Genomic DNA, 17,587 nt, shown 5'->3' with positions numbered 1-17,587 from the left:
AAGCATTTCACATGTTCTGTGAAGTCTTTCCACCACAGAGATAGTACCAGGAATCAATTTTTTTCTGGTGTTAAGGAGTTGTTTCCCAGAGGACACTGCAGCCAAGCCAAGGGAACCATCGGTGGGAGCTGGAGGAAAACACAGTGACTTGGAGCAGGGAAGCCTATATACTACAAAGGGTCCAGGAAAGAAAATCCATCTCACAGGAGTGAGAAGTTGGACTGTGAAGTACTGGAGGTTGCTGCAAGGCTGCTAAAAGACACAGCTAGAGCAGAGCACATGGGATGTATAGCCAAAATGCAACACACGGGGCAGCACAATGCCAGCCAAGCACTGCCGGAGCACTGGGCTCTCTCGGACATCTGGGGATGGTATTTGTTGCCTGGGTATGAAGACTATTCTGGCTTATGTTTGAGTCTGTTTGGTTTTAACTTGGTAAACTTCCAGCTTGGAGGAATGCCTGTCAGGCATGGGGGAAGAGAGGAGACCCTGCAGTCCCCAGGGGAGTTTGTAGGTCCTGCACCCCATTGGTCTAATTCAGGTGTAGGTAGAGAAAAGGCTTTCGTGTTTCCCTCTTCCCAGCACCTCACCATGGCTAGAGCAGATTCTCACTCTAATACAAGCTCGCTGAGCTATGAGTACAGCTGAAGTGAGAGGAGTTTAACCCCCTCTGAGCCCCACCACTGAGCTGTGCCCCATGCAACATCCCAGTGAGAGGCAGCTTTTCCCACCAATGGCACTTGCTTGTTGTACGATGGATGAGGCAGCCACAGCGCGTGAAGTGCATAGCAGCAGCGCACTGCTGCAGGAAAAATGATAGCACTGAGAAGCCAGACCCAAACTCTCCACAGTGATGTGATGGGGAAGGACAGGAAAGGGATGTCACAAGGATGATCAGGGGTCTCATGAGGAGAGATTGCTGGAGCTGGGCCTTTTTAGTCTAGAGAAGATTGAGAGGGGATCTCATCAGTGCACATAAACATCTCAAAGGCAGGTGCCAGGATGGTGCCAGATTCTTTCCAGTGGTTTCCAGCTACAGGATGAAGAGCAATGGCCATAAACAGAAACACAAGAAGTTTCACCTCAATGTGAGGAAGAGCTTCTTTACACTGAGGGTGGCAGAGCATGGGAATAGGCTGGCCAGGAGGGTCGTGGGGTCTCCCTTTCTGGAGATACTCAAACCCCGCGTAGATGTGTGACCTGCTGTAGGTGGCCCTTGGCAGGGGGCTGGACCGAATGACCTCGAGAGGTTCCTTCCAACCCTAAAGATTCCAAGTGATTCTGTGATGTGGACACACGTTATTAGAAATAAGCTGAAGATAGAAGCTGTCAGCACATGAGGAACTTAAGGACCTTTCACGAAACCAGGCCAGCAAGTCCCACAGTGCTGCACAGCAGTAATGCGTCAGACCTGCAGGGGCCAGGTTTCACCTTCCAGCTTGTAAGAAATTCATGGCTTGCTTCATAAAAATATATTTCTCTGGTTTAAAATCATTTTGTGTATTATATTGCACTAATGGACAGCATCAACTTGATCTGTGCTGGGAGAGATGTGGGCTTTTTTCAATCCAGGCTACTCTGCATTTGTCATGCAAGAATAATAGAATCCCAGACCGGTTTGGGTTGGAAGGGGCCTCTTAAAGCTCACCCAAACCCCTGACATGGGCAGGGACACTTTCCACCAGAGCAGGTTGCTCAATACATGAGTATTACCAACCACAGCAACAGCCCAAAGCCCTTCCATTCCACGATGGGAATTAGCAGAAACAACCTTTCGACCATAATGCCCCAGCGCCTTAGTGCACGTGGCTGGCTGAAGTCCACATCGAAGGCAGGACGCTGTGTCACAGCCCCACATCTGAGCCCTGGGGCTTGTGACATGGAAAAACCAGGAGAGTTTTCTGATAGTGCAAAGGGTGCGAAGGAGGTTAGGGCAAAGAGGAGAGGGGAAATTATTATTCATTATTATAAGTACTTATAGTTATTGAATTTAAAATATTGAGTATAAATTAACAATATTATAGGTAATGAAAATACGGCAATAAAGAAAAACAGAAAATAATAATAAAATTAAATAGTAATTAATTAGAAGAATATTAAATACCACTACAGGACAAAATGTTAACAGTAAATAGAAATAATAACAGAAACAAAGACTAATAACACTGGAATATAATTCCAATTATTACTGGAATAATAACTAATCACACTGGAAAAACAGTAAATAATAGAAGGAATGTTAGCAAACGCTGATGACGCAGACCCGCAAGCCCCGGGGTGCCACAGCGCCAAACGCACCGCTCCCACTGGAGCCGGAGTGCTTCCGGGCGGGGGGGGAGCTTTGGGACTTCCGCGGTACTTCCGCGGAGCTTCCGTTTCCCCCCGGTGCGTGTCCCCCGCATGTGCGCCGCGATCGACCCTCCGAGCCGGCAGGGGGCAGTATCGTGCGGCAGCGAGCGGAAGCGTCGCCGCGCTCCGCCGCCCGCCGCCGCCGAGCTCCGCCGCCGGGCGAGGGAAGGGCCGCTGCGACGCAGCAGAGCGCGGGGCGGGGGGGGGGGAGGGGGCCGGGCGAGCCGGGGCCGCGCCGCGCCTCTGCCTGAAGCCGCCGGAGCCGCGCCGCCAGCCGCTGCAGCCGGGGCGGTCGGGCCGCCAGGGGCAGGCCCCGCCGGACACGCCGCTGAGGAGGTGCCAGGCCGCGCTCCGCACGCAGGTACCGAGGCGGTGGGGCCGGGGATCGGGCCAGGGTCCGGCGGGAGGGACGGAGGCCGCCGGGCTCGACGCGCATTGTCCGCCACGGCGTGAGGCCGGGTCAGGAAGCAGCGCCCCCGCGGCTGGTGCGTGCGGGGCGGCCGGTCGGGGCAGGGTCGGGCCGTGTCCTGCGGGCCGCGGGGCAGTGCGGCCTGGCCCGGCTGGTGCCCGCCGCTTGCCGGCCCCCACTCCTGGGTCGGCGGCGGCCGGGTCCTGCCGGTTAGATTGGCCTCGGAGGCGGTGCCGCCTCTCCGGGGCTTGCTGTCGGCCTGAGCAGAGGGCAGGTCCCAGTGGGTGCTGAGTGCTGCCCCCGGTGCGGTTGGGGTGGAGGTGTCGGTGTGTAACAGCTGGAGGCGGTGTGAAGGGGAAGGGCATAGGCCAGCGTCTGTGTTTAGTGATGCGGCAGCGCCTTGTATCCCGGAGTTCCTCAAATGCAGAGCCGGGCAGCTAATTAAGATGCAAAGCTGAGCCGGGTTTACCTCAGCCCGCAGCAGCGGAGCCGGTTTTGGGGCGAGAGGCAGCCGCTGCCGCACGGTCCGGTCTGGGGTGGGCAGCGGGGCGATGAATGCTCTGCCCAGCCGAGGAAGACTGAGCCCTTCGGTCAGGAGAGCGCCCAGTTACAACCTCTTTGTTATGTCTTGTGTTACATGAATCGATGAGAGGTGTGGAGCAGGCACTAAGTTACACAGCCCTCTCAATGTCCAGGTCTAAGGCCTCTATGTACAATTGTTACTCATGTTCATCGTCCTCATAGGCCTCTGTGCAGAAATAGCTGGATATGAGGGCTGTGAAGATCCTATTTTTGCGAACTAGTCTCTGCTCCTTAAGTAAAGAAAGTTTTTTTTGTTGTTTTTCCTACCAATCTGTGAATAGCACTAACACTGAAATCAGGATGTATCCAATATTTTGTTTTTCTTTTTTAACCAAAGGAAATGTAATTGTTGGTATGTGATCATGTAGGTGCATAGGATTTATTTAAAGCCTATATGCAGCCTTATGGGAATGGTGTGATTTAATTTGCATGATGAGTCAAAGATTAAATTACATGACCTAGGCTCTTTAGTTTCAGTGAAGAGAGTAACAATGTTTGGAGGAGCAGTTTAAATGTGGATCAGAAATGAAAGTCGGTTAGCATCAACATATGGCCAAGTTTTGTGTGTGTGTTTTTTGTTAGACCTAACCTGTCAGGAACTCTAATTCAAGGGTCTGTGTTTTCCTTTCAACAGCATAGTTCACCATCAGGAAATCTGTCTTCCTTTTTTACCCAGAGAGCTCATGAAATCATATACTGTCAGAGGGAATTTATCATCCTGAGCTTGTGCCTTGGCATCTAAGCTTTTAAATAATAGTTTTTTACTATCTAAAACACTGTGTATTTATAGTTAATACCTGTTATCTAATACCTGTTGATGTGGCACATGCCTTTAACTGCAGAGAAAAGAAAGGCTAAGAGATATTCTGTGAAATTATAAGTGTGACACCTGTTTTGGGATCAGAAATAACTTGATTTTTTTATCAGTTGGCAGCTCGTTGGATGTTTAAGAGTGGCATGGTGCCCTCTGTCCCTGTGTTTTGGTGGGATTCTATCTGTCATGGGCTTGATGTTGTAAGAATATTGTATTTTACAATTAGCTTTATAGTGGTCTTGTGATGCAAGACCCTGAGTTGGCAAGGTAGTATATGCTTGGCTTAAATTTTCTTGTATTTAAACTGTAATCTCAGTGGTAGAGTGATACATGTGCCGTAGGGGAATTTACTTGGTCACACTGAAAAAGCACCTTAGTACAGGTGGAGATGGTGTTGGGTGGTGTTGGGAGTAAGCAGAATAGAGGTTTTGTAATGTAAGTTTGCATGTATGGGCTGATGTGCTGCTGAGTATTTCTATCTGCTGGCAGAATTGAGTTTATTTCACTTCAATTGCTTTCTCTTTATACTGACACAGAGTTCTGAAACTTTGATTCATTCTGTACACATTTAATGCATGGTTGGGGATGGAAAAGTATAAAACAGAATTTTTTTTTTTAAGATATATGTATTTATCCAAATAAAGGAGACAAAATAAAAGTGCCAGTTAAATAATAATTTGTGACAGTATGTCTCTGAGAGATAATTGTGCTTATTGGGTACTATCAAGCACAGACAAATGTGTATTCCCATCGGGGTGGGTTATTATTAAGAAAAACTCCACCTGTTGGAATTCCGTGTTTGTTTTTATGAAACATTCAGGAGGAACGGTGTCTATTTTGCATTCTATTGTGGAAGCTAATGCATCTCTTATTAATTAATGGATGGGAGTTGAGTGAGACCTTACTTTTGTGCTCTCCATGCTGTACTTTCTAGTTTTTTTTAATATTGGAATTGCCAACCAGTGTCCTCCTTTTTGAATCAATTCTGTATTGGGCTTTTGCAGATTTCTTTTAGTGCGATGTTTGCAGCCTTAATTTTTTTGTGTAAAATCTTTCTGAAAGCTTTGATAGTTGCTGTAATGTGCTTACAGGCATTAGACACTTGCTAAAAGGATGTCGTCTTTGTACTGCATGTAGTCTTTGTACTGCATGTAGAATGGGGCTCTAGTAGTTGATGCTGGTTTGAAGAAGGAGCCTAAATGACCTTTCAAATTCCCTTTTGGCCCTGCTTTTCTGTACTTCTGACACCCTAAAACATGGTTTAATTACAAGAGCAACTATTAAAGTATAATTACCTTTGTCTAATTGGAGGCATCTTGCAGCTTTCTATCAAAAATAAGATTTGACTCATCTGCTCCTTCAGAATGAATAGTACCACAACAGCCTGCAGCTATTTATGTGAATAATGTGCAAAGCAGCAATATGGGTTGACTTTCAAATACTGTATTTTTGATACTGTACAGTTGAAGTCTTGTAAATTTAGCAATTTCTGATAAGGAAAGAATGGGCTGTGCACATTTTTGTCAATTCTTACCTGCAAGGTAAAGCCAGATACCCATCACATTGGACAAAATCCTTTTTAGTCCAATGATCCTAAGTCATAGTGTTCACTGTAACTGTATTTTTGTAGCTGTAGATAAACCTTAAGCAAGATAAAAAATTCCATTTGCTGCTAGTGCTCAAGATTGTGCTGTTCTAACCAGACAAATGCTATGTCCCTGGTTTCTTGTCTAGTTTAGGGGTTTTATTATTCTGAGTAGTTTGCAACTTCAGCTGTCATTCTCTTCCTTGTGGGCTGTCTCTTTCCCCATGTTCTTGCTTGGTATTGCTGTTCTTGTACCACAAGATGTAGAGGTGTGCATTAGAAAGAAGCTGGATGTCTTCAGTTAGAAGGTGAAACTTTGTGCTGAGATCTGTCCTTCTTCTTCTCCCCACCCCCCCACCCCCCAAGTACAAACACAAAGTTAAATTAGAAGGTGGGGCTGTCTTGAGTTATTTTAACGGACATGAGCTAGGCTTATAAAATGCACGCTTATGGAGTACCTAAGGCTTAAACTGGTGTCATGTGAGTTCAGTCTTAGCCTGAGCAAATCAATGTGCATTCATTATTCCACCTGATGATAAAATGGCACGTTCATTTGTCCCTATTTAAATAGTCTATAAAGGATTGAATCCAGTATTTATCCAGACTGGAAGGAGATGAAATACTGTGTGCTTCCAGGAATAACTGTGGTTGTTCCTCAGCAGCCTTCATGGCCTTTTTTTTTTCAGACAGCATTAATTTAGAAAGTAAATTGCATAGGTTTAAATAAACAGCTGCAATTTGCTTTCCAAATCCCTTGATTTGAGTATTCCAGCTAATACTTCATATACTTAAAAGATGCTGTAAAAAGTTGCAGACTGTGGATTTCAGATATACTAAAAGGAAGTAATTTTAAGCCTATCCACAAGGCCATAAAATACTGGGGGAATTCACTGAATGTTTTTCCAGTGCATCGCTGTTGTTTGTTGTCTTGTTGCCTTTATTTTTTTCTTTTTTCTTTTTTTTTTGTTATTTCTATTTTCATTATCATTATTAGTATTTAATTATTAAACTTTTTTTATCTCAACCCATGGTTTTACCTTTTTTCCAGTTCTTCTCCTTGTCCCACTGTGAGAGCAAGGGCTACATGGTACTTAGTTGCCAGCTGGGGTTAAACCACAACAATGTTGTAGGTAATTTTCCTGTTTATTGGTAATCTGCTACTTCTCATACAATACCTAGTTCTTTTCTAAAGATCTGTTAACTCTGTAGTTGCGCCTTCCCCTTCAACTACTTGGAGAATTCATCGCTAAAAAGTTAAATATAGCAAGACAGTTCAAAACCTGAGGAGTTATAATTAGTACAGAACTGTACTATTAGTCTAACGTGTGTTTCTAAGTTCGGAAACATCTTTGGTTGAAGTTATTCAGGAGTTACTACTTGGAGTTATTTTTAAGTGGTCAGTTATATTGTCAAGTGTTTCACAGTGAAAACGGCTGCTTCAGTGAAAAATTGCTGTGTGCTGCCTTTGATCCGTACCCTGTTGTGTAGGGGTTTTTGGATCCATATGTGTTGGTAACAAATTCATTTTTCTTACTAAAATAATGTAACTGAAAGTTCAGCTGCAAACCCTGCAAGATCTGAAATGTGACACTTAAAAATACTGAAGATAGAACTTGGCTGTAAATTAAATTGAATTAATATGTCAGCTTTTCAGGGAGTTGAATATGCGTGATTGCAGGAGAAGTACTTATGTTCAGTCATTCGTGTGTATGAAATGCCTTAGCTCCTTTCAAGATATCTGTGTTAAAACATGTAATGAAAATATTGAGAAGTGTTTCCAGAAATGTGGAATGCATCATCTTTCTCTGGCTGCTAGAAGTGCCCAGGCACTAAAGAAATGCCTGTCTGAAAAGCTTTCATTGTTTTGTTTACTGGGTTTTAAGTAAAGCATGCTAGTGCCTAGAAAGATGAAGAAAGAGTTGAGGAAGGCCTGGTGGTGCCATTTCAGATTTTGCGAGGCAGAAGTTGACTCTCTGACTTTCTCTGTTGTTTTCCTTTTCACTCCTCTGGACAAGAGCTCACCTGGGAAGGCTTAGCATGGATGGATACCTCTTGTTCTTTCAGGTATTCACTCAGAGCCGTGCCAGCTTCCCAGGTCATCTGATGAGGAGGTTGCTTCAAAATAAACTGGTAGACAGTTATCAATTGCATCTTGGATTGATGTGGTAGATGTGTGTGCTGATAGCACATATTCAGAGCATCCTGTGCAACAGAATCCCTGATCTCTTCCTTAGGGCAGGCATTTTCAAGAGGTTTTGCTACAGTTGTAGAAGTTAGGCAAAACGTAACTTGTGTCATATTTTACCATTATTGTTACGCGTGAATTTGGTTGTTAGGTGTGAAGTATCCCCTTTACTGCTTTGGCAGATGGTACTCCTTTTAACGTATGTCAAAAGATATATTCCCCCCCCCGATGTATTGTAATGCTATAAAATTAACTGGCATATAACATTTGGACTTTCTTGAATATAGTGTGTAGACAAAGAAAAGGCAAAATGAAAGTTTGTTCACAGGGAAGTAAGAGTTTAGGAAAGAAAATGTAGGGGTGTTATTCTATCTAAATGAGACCTTAGTCATACAGACATGCACTGAGTGTAACACAGGTGATCCCTGAGAAGTCTCTCCCACACAGTTTATGAATGCATCGTTCTTCTAACCTGTAACACCTGCTGTCCAAGTCCCAAGTTTCTTCTGACCAGAGATTGGTATGATGGAGAAACTTTGCGGGGGGATTTAAAGAGCTACCTTGTAGGGGAAAGAGTTGAGGCACAGTTCTTGATACAGGCTTTGTGTATGCTCAGTACTGTTAGAAAAATGTTGACGTTGAGAGAGCAAAGTGAATCTCTCAAAGGGTAACATATTCAGAACTTAATTCTGCTTATTATTTGATACACAGTTTAAGTGATAGTTCTTGGGTTGTTTTCAGTAGGACCTTTTGTTTGTCAGTGCAGGAGAGAGCACTCATACACTGACAAAGGGGCATCCTTTTTTGTGTGCTTTAGTTGTGACATGGTATTTGGTCTTTTACTTCATTGTATAAAACTCAGTTTACTGAAGCCAGAAGGATTCAGGTCCTGTGGGCTTTTTATTGGTTCACAGATATTAATGAAAGTACTTTCCGCAGCATTCTTCAGCAGTGTGGTTATTCTTCCTCTTTTTTTCTCAGTTAATGATGCTTAAGCACAAAGAATTTTTTCATGTATTTGTGTGTGTGATGTTGTGTGTATTGTGTGGTGATGCACTTCCAGAGCTCTTTTCCAATGACATCCATTTGTGGTGTGAGATTCAATTACCTAAACATAGATACCTAATAGTATTTTAGATGCTCCAAGGCATCTGCCCAAGACAGGTAGGAGGGTTGGGATTTTCTCATGGGGCAGTTGGAGACCAGCTGTGCTGTTCTCCAGCTTTGCCATTTGCAGTGGCATTTATCATTCAGGCACCTGAATTGGTGCTGTGGTATTAGTCTCAGAATCAAGAAGAGGATGTGACCACATGTTAGGCACTTGAGTTGTGTGTTGCCTAATGAGAAAGGAGGAGTTGGGGTAGAATTCTGCTCTCTGGGGTAGTAGACAAGTGAGTCTTGACTGAGGATTTTGCTGTTCTCTGCCTTGTTGAATGCTTTCCTATTTAAAAATCAAATCAGGAAGAGTACTTGTGAAAAACTGGTCTTTTCTGTAGTCTGATATAGTTTGTCAGTGGGATGAATGAAGGCTTCTCTTTAAAGAAAAAAGTATGATTCAGGAAAGCTAAAATTATCAAGACAATTAGAAAACCGTAAATCTTGAAGCATTGGGTGTTGAGCTTGCTGATTGAGCATGAGAAATTCAGCTTCAAATACGGTCTGAAAGTAAACTCGGGCTCTAGTGACAGGGGTGAATAGGCTTTTTCGATGGGTTTCATGGATGATGACTGAAAACGAAGGAATCTGCTTGAAAATAATCATAAATTCTCTAAACAAGTGCTATTCTGGCTGTAATTATTGAGATTGGTAATCTCCAAGAAAAGCAGTATATTGACTCATCAGTATTGACTAACACAGTTCCGGTTTGCATCTATAATTGCCATTGAGCAATATTTAAACTGCAAACTCTGTAATAGGGTGGAGCTGGAGTAAACAGTTTTTCTGTTAGGAATTGCATCCATTCACAGAGCACTTTGGGCAGAGTCCTGGCATAGCTGTGCTGTCAGACTGGTGTTACTCTTAACCCATGTGGTAGGGTGTGGGGATTGACATCCTTAGATCCAAAAGAGCTTCTTTATTTCAGGCTTACGGAATATTTTCCTAAGAAGTCACAAAAACTTCAGGGTGTTTGTGTGTGATGACAAACTTGTGAATGTATTGGAAGTTTAAATTCTGTGAAAGAATTGCATATCAGTTTTCTTCTTTCCTTAAACTTGGAAAAACCCAAACAGCCTCCAGCCCCCCCCCCCCCCAGCTTTCTAATTGGTGATTGTAGTTATTCTTTCCTGCCTGTATATATGTACATTTCAATCTATAGCTAAAGAGAAATGAACTCTGCTAAGTGGGCTTTCCTTCTTGTTTTGGAAAAGTTTATTCATATTTGTGTGTGTGCATCTCATGTATTTACACAGGTTTGGGACATAGCAATATCAAATCTAGGAAGAAATGTCAAACCTGTGTTTCAGAAGTAGCTGTTAATGATCTCTTCTGAGAACAAGGAGAAGGGCTGTTGGCCAGAAATACAGAATCTTTTCTCTCTAAGTGGGTTATTTTTAACTCTCAGAATTACTTGCAAGCATGAAAAGTCTTAATAAGTACAGCAGAAGTTTCTGTAGCTTGCCACTGCTATTTATTATGGTACTTTAACTTCCAGTGTTATGGATTCATGCCTTTGGGATTTATACCAAAACTGAGAAAATCTGGACTTTCATCAAATCCCTAAATTAGGTAACCAAACTAAATTAAAATGATTGTGAATGGAATAATTAGAATCTGTGTTTTAAGAGCTAAAAGAGAAATCTGGATAGTTTGAAAATCACATTATTAAAATCTTCTCTGACTTAGTAGTGTAAAAAAGAAGTATTTTGATGAATACCTTAATTCTGTGAAGTCCCTGATTTCCTTTTGTATTTAGAGGATGAGTTTTAGATTCTAAAATTAACACTGTATTTTATTTGTTATTTTCAGAAATTTAAAACATACCATTATACATTATCTTGCAGAATTTATAACCAAGAGTGCAGTTTGACTGCATTCAAACCTTAGGTGATAGTCTTGAAAGCATAACCTCACTTTCTTCTTCTTAAAGGTAGCATTTTTGTAATATGTTGATGACTTTTGTTGTTGAAAATGGAACTTGGATATAGAATTCTTTGTGTCTGTGTGTGCATTATGATTTCTTTTGACTTGCCTCTGTAATTAGAACAAGTCTGTTAGAACATAGGAAAGATTTTGCATAATGTAGAGTTTATCAAGACTGTGAATTTTGGTAGCTGCAGTTATTTTATTTCTAGAGTATTTGATTGTTTAAGGGCTCTTGATTGAAGTGTCTCGGTGTGGAAAGCAATGACGTTATACTGTTGAAAACTCTTATCAAAGTAATTCTTATAATCCCGTATTTAAATAAAATTAGTGTTAATCTGGTGCACCGATTAACAATTATAATGGTTGGTTTGAGTTGGTTGGTTTGTTTTTTCCCCCACATATCCCTGAGGAATATAAGGCATTGATAGGTTAGTGGTGTAGCTGAAATGATAATACCCAGTGTCTCCCGCTCTGGGAAGACTCTGGCTTGCAGTCCCACAACCAGCTCTGGAGCAGCAACACAAAAGGGACGTGGAGCTGTTGGAACGAGTCCAGAGGAGGCCACGGAGATGCTGCGAGGGCTGGAGCAGCTCTGCTCTGTAACCAGGCTGAGAAAGCTGGGCTGGTTCAGCCTGGAGAAGAGGAGGCTCCTTAAGGGGAGAACTTTGAGCAGCTCCAGTGCCTAAAGGGGCTGCAAGAAGCCTGGGCAGATAGGGACAGGACAAGGGGGAATGGCTTTAACCTGACAGAGGGGAGATTGAGATTAGACATTGGGAAGAAATTCTTCCATGTGAGGGTGGTGAGGTGCTGGCACAGGGTGGCCAGGGAAGCTGTGGCTCAGCCTGGTCTAGTGGAAGGTGTCCCTGCCTGTTGCAGGGGGTTGGAACTGGATGAGCTTTAAGGTCCCTTCCAACCCAAACTATTTTGTGGTTCTAAGTATCAGCTGAAGTGCCAGCATTTCCACCTGAGCTTGGTGTCTGCCCTTTGAAAGATTTGTTGTGCTTCAGAATGTTTTTTATTTCAGTGGTCACAGCGGTAATATGTGATCATTCCTTTGGTAAACTTGTAGACAGATAACTTCTGGTAGTGATCAAGTTTCTCTTGGCAGCATTACGCAGCAACTGCATTAGAGGAGAATTGGGAGACACTTATTTTAGTGTTGTGAAACAATTTGATAGTTCCTTTTTCAAGTCGAGCTGCTCTTAGCAGGTCAGATTAGGGAACTGTCCCTCAGAGTTGCTTCAGTTTTTCCGTTGTGTTACTTGGCCTGATACTAGTTGCTTCTTGTTTCAAGCCTTGTTCTTTTAACTTCTTGTCTCTGGACAGATAGCTCTCAGTCATTTTTGGTTTGTGGAGCTCGAGGTGTGTTGCAGGATTGATGCTGACTGCCATAGAGAAAGTAACAGCAGTGCTGGTTTTACTTACATTTTGCAAAGCTTCTGGGCTGGTCTGCCTCAGAAAATCACATCTACAACAGCTACTTCTATCTGCTTTGAAGCAAAATCAGTTGCAAAGTCTTTGTTTTGGAAAAGTACCTTTCTGTTGGGGTGTTCCCCCTACCCGTCTCTTATATGCAAAAGTGCTTTTTGCAACCTCTGGGCAACCTGTCTTAGTTCTAAGAAGAAAGAACTATAAGGTGTTTCTTGTGGTTTTTAGCTGGAATCAGTTTAAATGTTAAACTTCTAAAGAGTTGTTATTTTCTGTATTTGTTGCTCTGATGGAAGCAGGAAAGTTTGCTTGCCATGATGGTCCATCTGGAAAGATAACTCAAGTGTCCTCAAAAGGGAAGGACTGATGAAATGTGGAGTGTATATGGAGTGATGGTTCACCACAGGCATCTGGTGTATTGTTTCTCTTCTGTTCCCAATTAATGTGCAAGTAATTCTCAGTAACTGGGACTCTCAGGTGGTATCAACTGGGAAAAGGACTTTGGTGTGTGTCACCTAGGACTATCTGGCTTTTCAGAGTGTGTATGCTGATTTACCCTCCTGTTTCATAGATATTTGGACTGATGCCTTGTGAGGAGCCATCAGAAGAACTCTTAGCTTGGCACAGCTAGAGCTTGTACACACTTTGGGGGGCAGTCTAGATCATACCCCCTTCTTGATTCCTATCCTGCAGAGCATTTCATAGCATGGAGTTAAGGGTTAGGTTCAAACTCCTCTCTCTCTGCCCCAAAACATACTGAGGGAGAATGCAACGGCATGGTATTAAAATTCTGGCTGCTGTCTCATCTGTCCTGAAGGTTTGTGCCATGGATAGTTCTCCTAACCCTGGTATGCATCATCTCTGCCCTTAAATCTATCTTTCTGTGTTCTGTGATCTGCCTTGCCCCAAAGGAACACACCTGTCTTGGCCGTTGAGGTGCCATGTGGGTTATGTATCAAAAATCAAAGCCATTACTGACTGTGAAGATGTAGACTAAACACGTGAATCAGCAGGAGAGACAGAGGTTTTGAGTGAACCATGTAAAGGACACTTTTTTACAGCTTCTTTAGGTGATCTTGAAATTATTTATGTGGAATTCCTGTATCACTCTGCCTGGTTCTCCTCTTGGGAGGATGGAGTGAATTATCCTTTAGGGTTTTCTTGTGTTTGCTAGTTTGTCTCTTTATTACCGTGGCACAATTTGACATGAATTCAGTAATGACTTCTAGTTTGTTTAAAAAAGAAGATAATATTATCAATGTATTTTCTTTTTCCTAGGCCCATGGCAGTTTTTTTCATGCTGAATTAAGGTCCCTTCCAACCCAAGCCGTCCAATGATTCCTATGATCTTATGAATTACAGCCAGCTATTTCTCTTTATTTCTTATAAACACACTGTTATATTGATAGCAATGAGATGTACATCTGAATATCACAGGTGTGTTCTAGCCTATAATGTGTTGATTTTGATTGTTTGCTCTTTCAAGCAATACCTGTGAAACTAGTTCTCCATCTTGAGTATTTAGGGAAAAAGGAGTTTTCCCTGAGTAGCCTCTGATTTTGTCATTAGTGGTGTTTTCCCATCATCCCATTGTCCTTGACACTGCATACTCAAGAAGAATTGAGGGTTTTCATTTTAGGATAAGCTGGATGAAACTTCCATACTAAAGCATACCTCCGCACAGCTAGCCTGGGAAAATCAGCTGCTTTATGGTGGTGCTGGTGCTGATTGGCAGCATGAAGGAAAGAGCACTCTTTGTAAAGGTACTTAATGAGTAAAGCCCTAGCACAGTTGCAGTTGTGGTCAGAGGTGGTGGTTTTTTTACCAGTGTAAGCTGTAGCTGTACTTGTAGGATTTACCAGCAGAGCTGTGTCAGTAAACCCTTTGTATTGTCATCAAACGTGTTTTAAGTGCCAGGGACCATGGCAAAAAACAGTTTGACAGGAAGCAAATTCGTCAAATGGATGATGGGCTTTTGTATCAGCTGAGATACTGCTTGTGCGTCAGTTCCTAGTACTAGGTAAGAGATAAGGATAAAAACCAAGAACTGAACAGTTTTTTGCCTTCTCTGAATGAGGATGTAATGAACTAGAAGAAAAGGGTTCACAGTAATGCTGGGGTCATGATTCTGGGTCATTTATTGATTGCCTTCTGCTTTCTCTGTGACTTAGTACGTAACTCCCATAGGTTGTCAGGAACTCCCTTTCACAGAGGAGATTCTTAATCATTGAACAATGTGCCAAGTTCTCTTGGTTTTGTGTAGCAAGGATCAGCTGGGATTCATGAGAGTTGATCTCAGAATAATTTACATTTCAATCTTTGTGTCAAGGCAGTGAGATCTCTCAATAGAAGTAGAAATAGCAGAATTGAGGAGTCATCCATGGCCTTGGAGTCACCTCTCAGGAGTCTCACCAGTTGACTTGACATCTCTTTGCAGCACAGCTTGCTGTGCCTTGTTGGTTTGGATTTCAGCCCTACTTATGTCAAGGTAATGCACAAAAGTAAATCCAGAGACACTAAGCTGTGCCTGGTTGAGTATCACCTAAGCTGGTTTGTAAAGGGCTGTTGGGACTGAGGTGAACTCTACAGTAGTCTGACATAAAAAGTCTTTAATTGTGAACTGCCACATAGATTATTATTCTTAAACATTGTTTTTAACAGTTGTACTTTGACATGGTTCTTACTAAAACTGCATTTGGGTAAATACTTTATCTATTTTGATTTTTTTCCCCCTAGCTTTGTTACTTGTGCTTCTACAGAATGATTTTACTGAGTGTAGTATTTTTGGGGATTGCATCTGAAGCAGTCCCAGGTCCATTCTCATGGTTTACTTGTTCTCAGCTTCTCTTCAAAATAAAATGCACCAAAGAGCCCACATGCATTTCCATTCCCAACTAGTATTGGTACTTACAAGTCTCATCCTCCTTTATAATGTAACTAATTCATGTTTTAGATAATATATCTTTTCCTCTGTCTTTCTGGTTAAGACTAAATGTCAATGTTGTGGTGCTAGTGAGGTTTCCTGTCCTTCGCCTGTGTGGTTTCTGATGCTCGTACAGCCATCTTTAGTTACTGGAACATGTTAACTGCAGACCCCTTTGCCCTGTGTGAAACTGGGTTAGAGATGAACCTGCAGTTTACCTTCTGCCTCCCCTTTTGCCACTTCTTCCCTCTCAAAATTAACCTGTAAATGTATATTGAAATATGACGAAAAGAGAAATCCTCTGGAAAGGAATAGAAACATTATATGAAGGAGACGCTTGCTTTGCATTTGAACTTCCAAGGGTGGTTAGAATGGCATGTGAGTAATTGCAGCATTTTTTGTCATGTAACAAATATTCTGGGTTTTGTGATGATGCAGTGAGGGCATCTGAGCCAACAGGGGTTTGACTGTGATGCCAGGCTATGAGAAAATCAGTCAAGCTTCTGCCTGGCCAGAAGTGGGCATATGGACTGACAGCTTCTCTTGGAGTGAGCAGTGAGTTCCTGTTCTGTGCCCAGCCTGTCAGAGGTAGGAGTTCCTTTTTGCAATGAAACTTGTGATGATTATTTGCTAACAGATGTGTTTAGCAAGGAATGGGTGAGGCATTTAGGTGCTCATCTGTAGACCATATTGTAACGGAGCAGCAAGGTTTGTGGGGAAGCGAATGGGTGGGGTAACTGAAGGGTACTCCAGGGAAAGCAGCTGAGTCATGAGGTTTCCTTGAATATGGAGAAAGAGCTGGGATCTCAAAATCTAAGTATTCGTAGTAACAAGCTTTTGTGCTTCTCCTTGGTGTCAGAAGCCCGTTAAAAGCCACAGCCTTATTTAAAACCAGTTCCTACTTAAGTTTCTGCAAAAGCTATGTGTTAAGCTGCAGTGAATATAGCGATGTGCAAGCCAAAGTGTAACAGTTTTAGGAGGCTGTGGTGAACTAGAAAGCCTAATGGTTGTAGCTGCCCTTCTGTTCCCCCAGCACGGTGCAGGTGTCTGCTGGAGAAGTGGGCTCTTGAAGAGGCAGAAGGATCAGTAAAATAATTGAATGGGAAGAGAGAAGCCTGCTTAATGAAAGGAATCGTCTGGCATTTGGTGCTAAAGAAACAAGCAGGGCTGTGAACTGCTGGGGACTTAATTGCTTTGAAATTTCCAGAAAGCAAGAAGCCATCTCACATTATGGACTTAATTTTTACACAGAAATTCCACACACACCCCTTTTTTTCCCCCCCTGCATAGACCTTTTTTTTTGTTCACTGAATTGTTCATCTGTGTTACAGCAGATGATTTTTCCTTCCTGATTTTTATTTTTCTCTGAATGAAGTTACCATTCTTAGGGGATTTTTTTTCCATTTTAATCTTTTAAGTGGGTCACAGCACAAATAATTCTGTGATGCAGAGTTGTGAAACTGCTTCTGAATCACATTAAAGCTCCTGTGTGCTGCAGACTTGATAGGGCAAGTTAATAGTGAATTCTAAGGAAGATGCTAGTGTTCAGTGGTGGGTGGGATGTGCCAGGTATAAGATGAACATACCTGTCTTGAAGGGAAACTTACATATATTGTGTTCCTCACAAAATACCAGAACAGATCCAAACAGATAGTTGCTGTAGCCATTTAGGATGTCAAAAGTTTTACTTCTTACATGTGAGACAGTTGATCCAGTCCTTCTATCCATGTTTTAAAATGTTGTTGAAAAGTGCTGAAAAGATGTGAAGTTATTTAGAGGATGGCAAAAAAGCCTTAGAGCTGGAGTATGTTCTTAGATTTTGCCAGCTGGTAGTGCCAGTTAAATACCATTTACAACTATAGCCATTCTGTTGATAGTATGCTGATGCAGGTAAAGCCATGGTTATACTAAGTAGTTAATACTTGTAGCCCTGAAAGAGGTTGAGGTATGTGCCATTTCTGCTCTATCAGTCTCATTTCCTCCATGGGAGGAAGCTTTTGCACGTGATGTTGTAGTAACTAACTATGCTATTTAGACAAATATTTTGGATGACAGGCCATCATGTTTCAATTTGTTTAGCATATCCAAAATAAAATTGAGAATTTACTTTGGTATAATGCTGAGGCTCTAGAAAATAGTTTAATCTAGTGTGAAGTCACATATACAGAAAGATGTAGTAGAAAACATCATGTGAAAAATGTCAAGGAATGTTTTAATGATGAATGTGA

The 17,587-nt window shown here is 42.4% G+C and overlaps 1 protein-coding gene across 1 annotated transcript in view; it reads left to right on the top strand.

The window, feature by feature from the left end:
* Positions 1 to 2,686: 2,686 nt before the first annotated feature.
* Positions 2,687 to 17,587, top strand: part of CAB39 (calcium binding protein 39) — a 40,246-nt gene continuing 25,345 nt past the window's right edge. The window contains exon 1 of the mRNA XM_061465429.1: positions 2,687 to 2,710. The gene's annotated coding sequence lies outside the window, so the exon portion shown is untranslated. The remainder of the gene's footprint in view (positions 2,711 to 17,587) is intronic.

This window comes from Pezoporus flaviventris, unplaced genomic scaffold, assembly GCF_033815535.1.
Source record: "Pezoporus flaviventris isolate CSIRO_AGI_PZ_B2104156 unplaced genomic scaffold, CSIRO_AGI_Pfla_v1 ptg000040l, whole genome shotgun sequence".
Lineage (NCBI taxonomy): Eukaryota > Metazoa > Chordata > Aves > Psittaciformes > Psittacidae > Pezoporus > Pezoporus flaviventris.
Note: the sequence above shows the minus strand (reverse complement) of the source record. Positions and strands in the feature narration are given on the sequence as shown.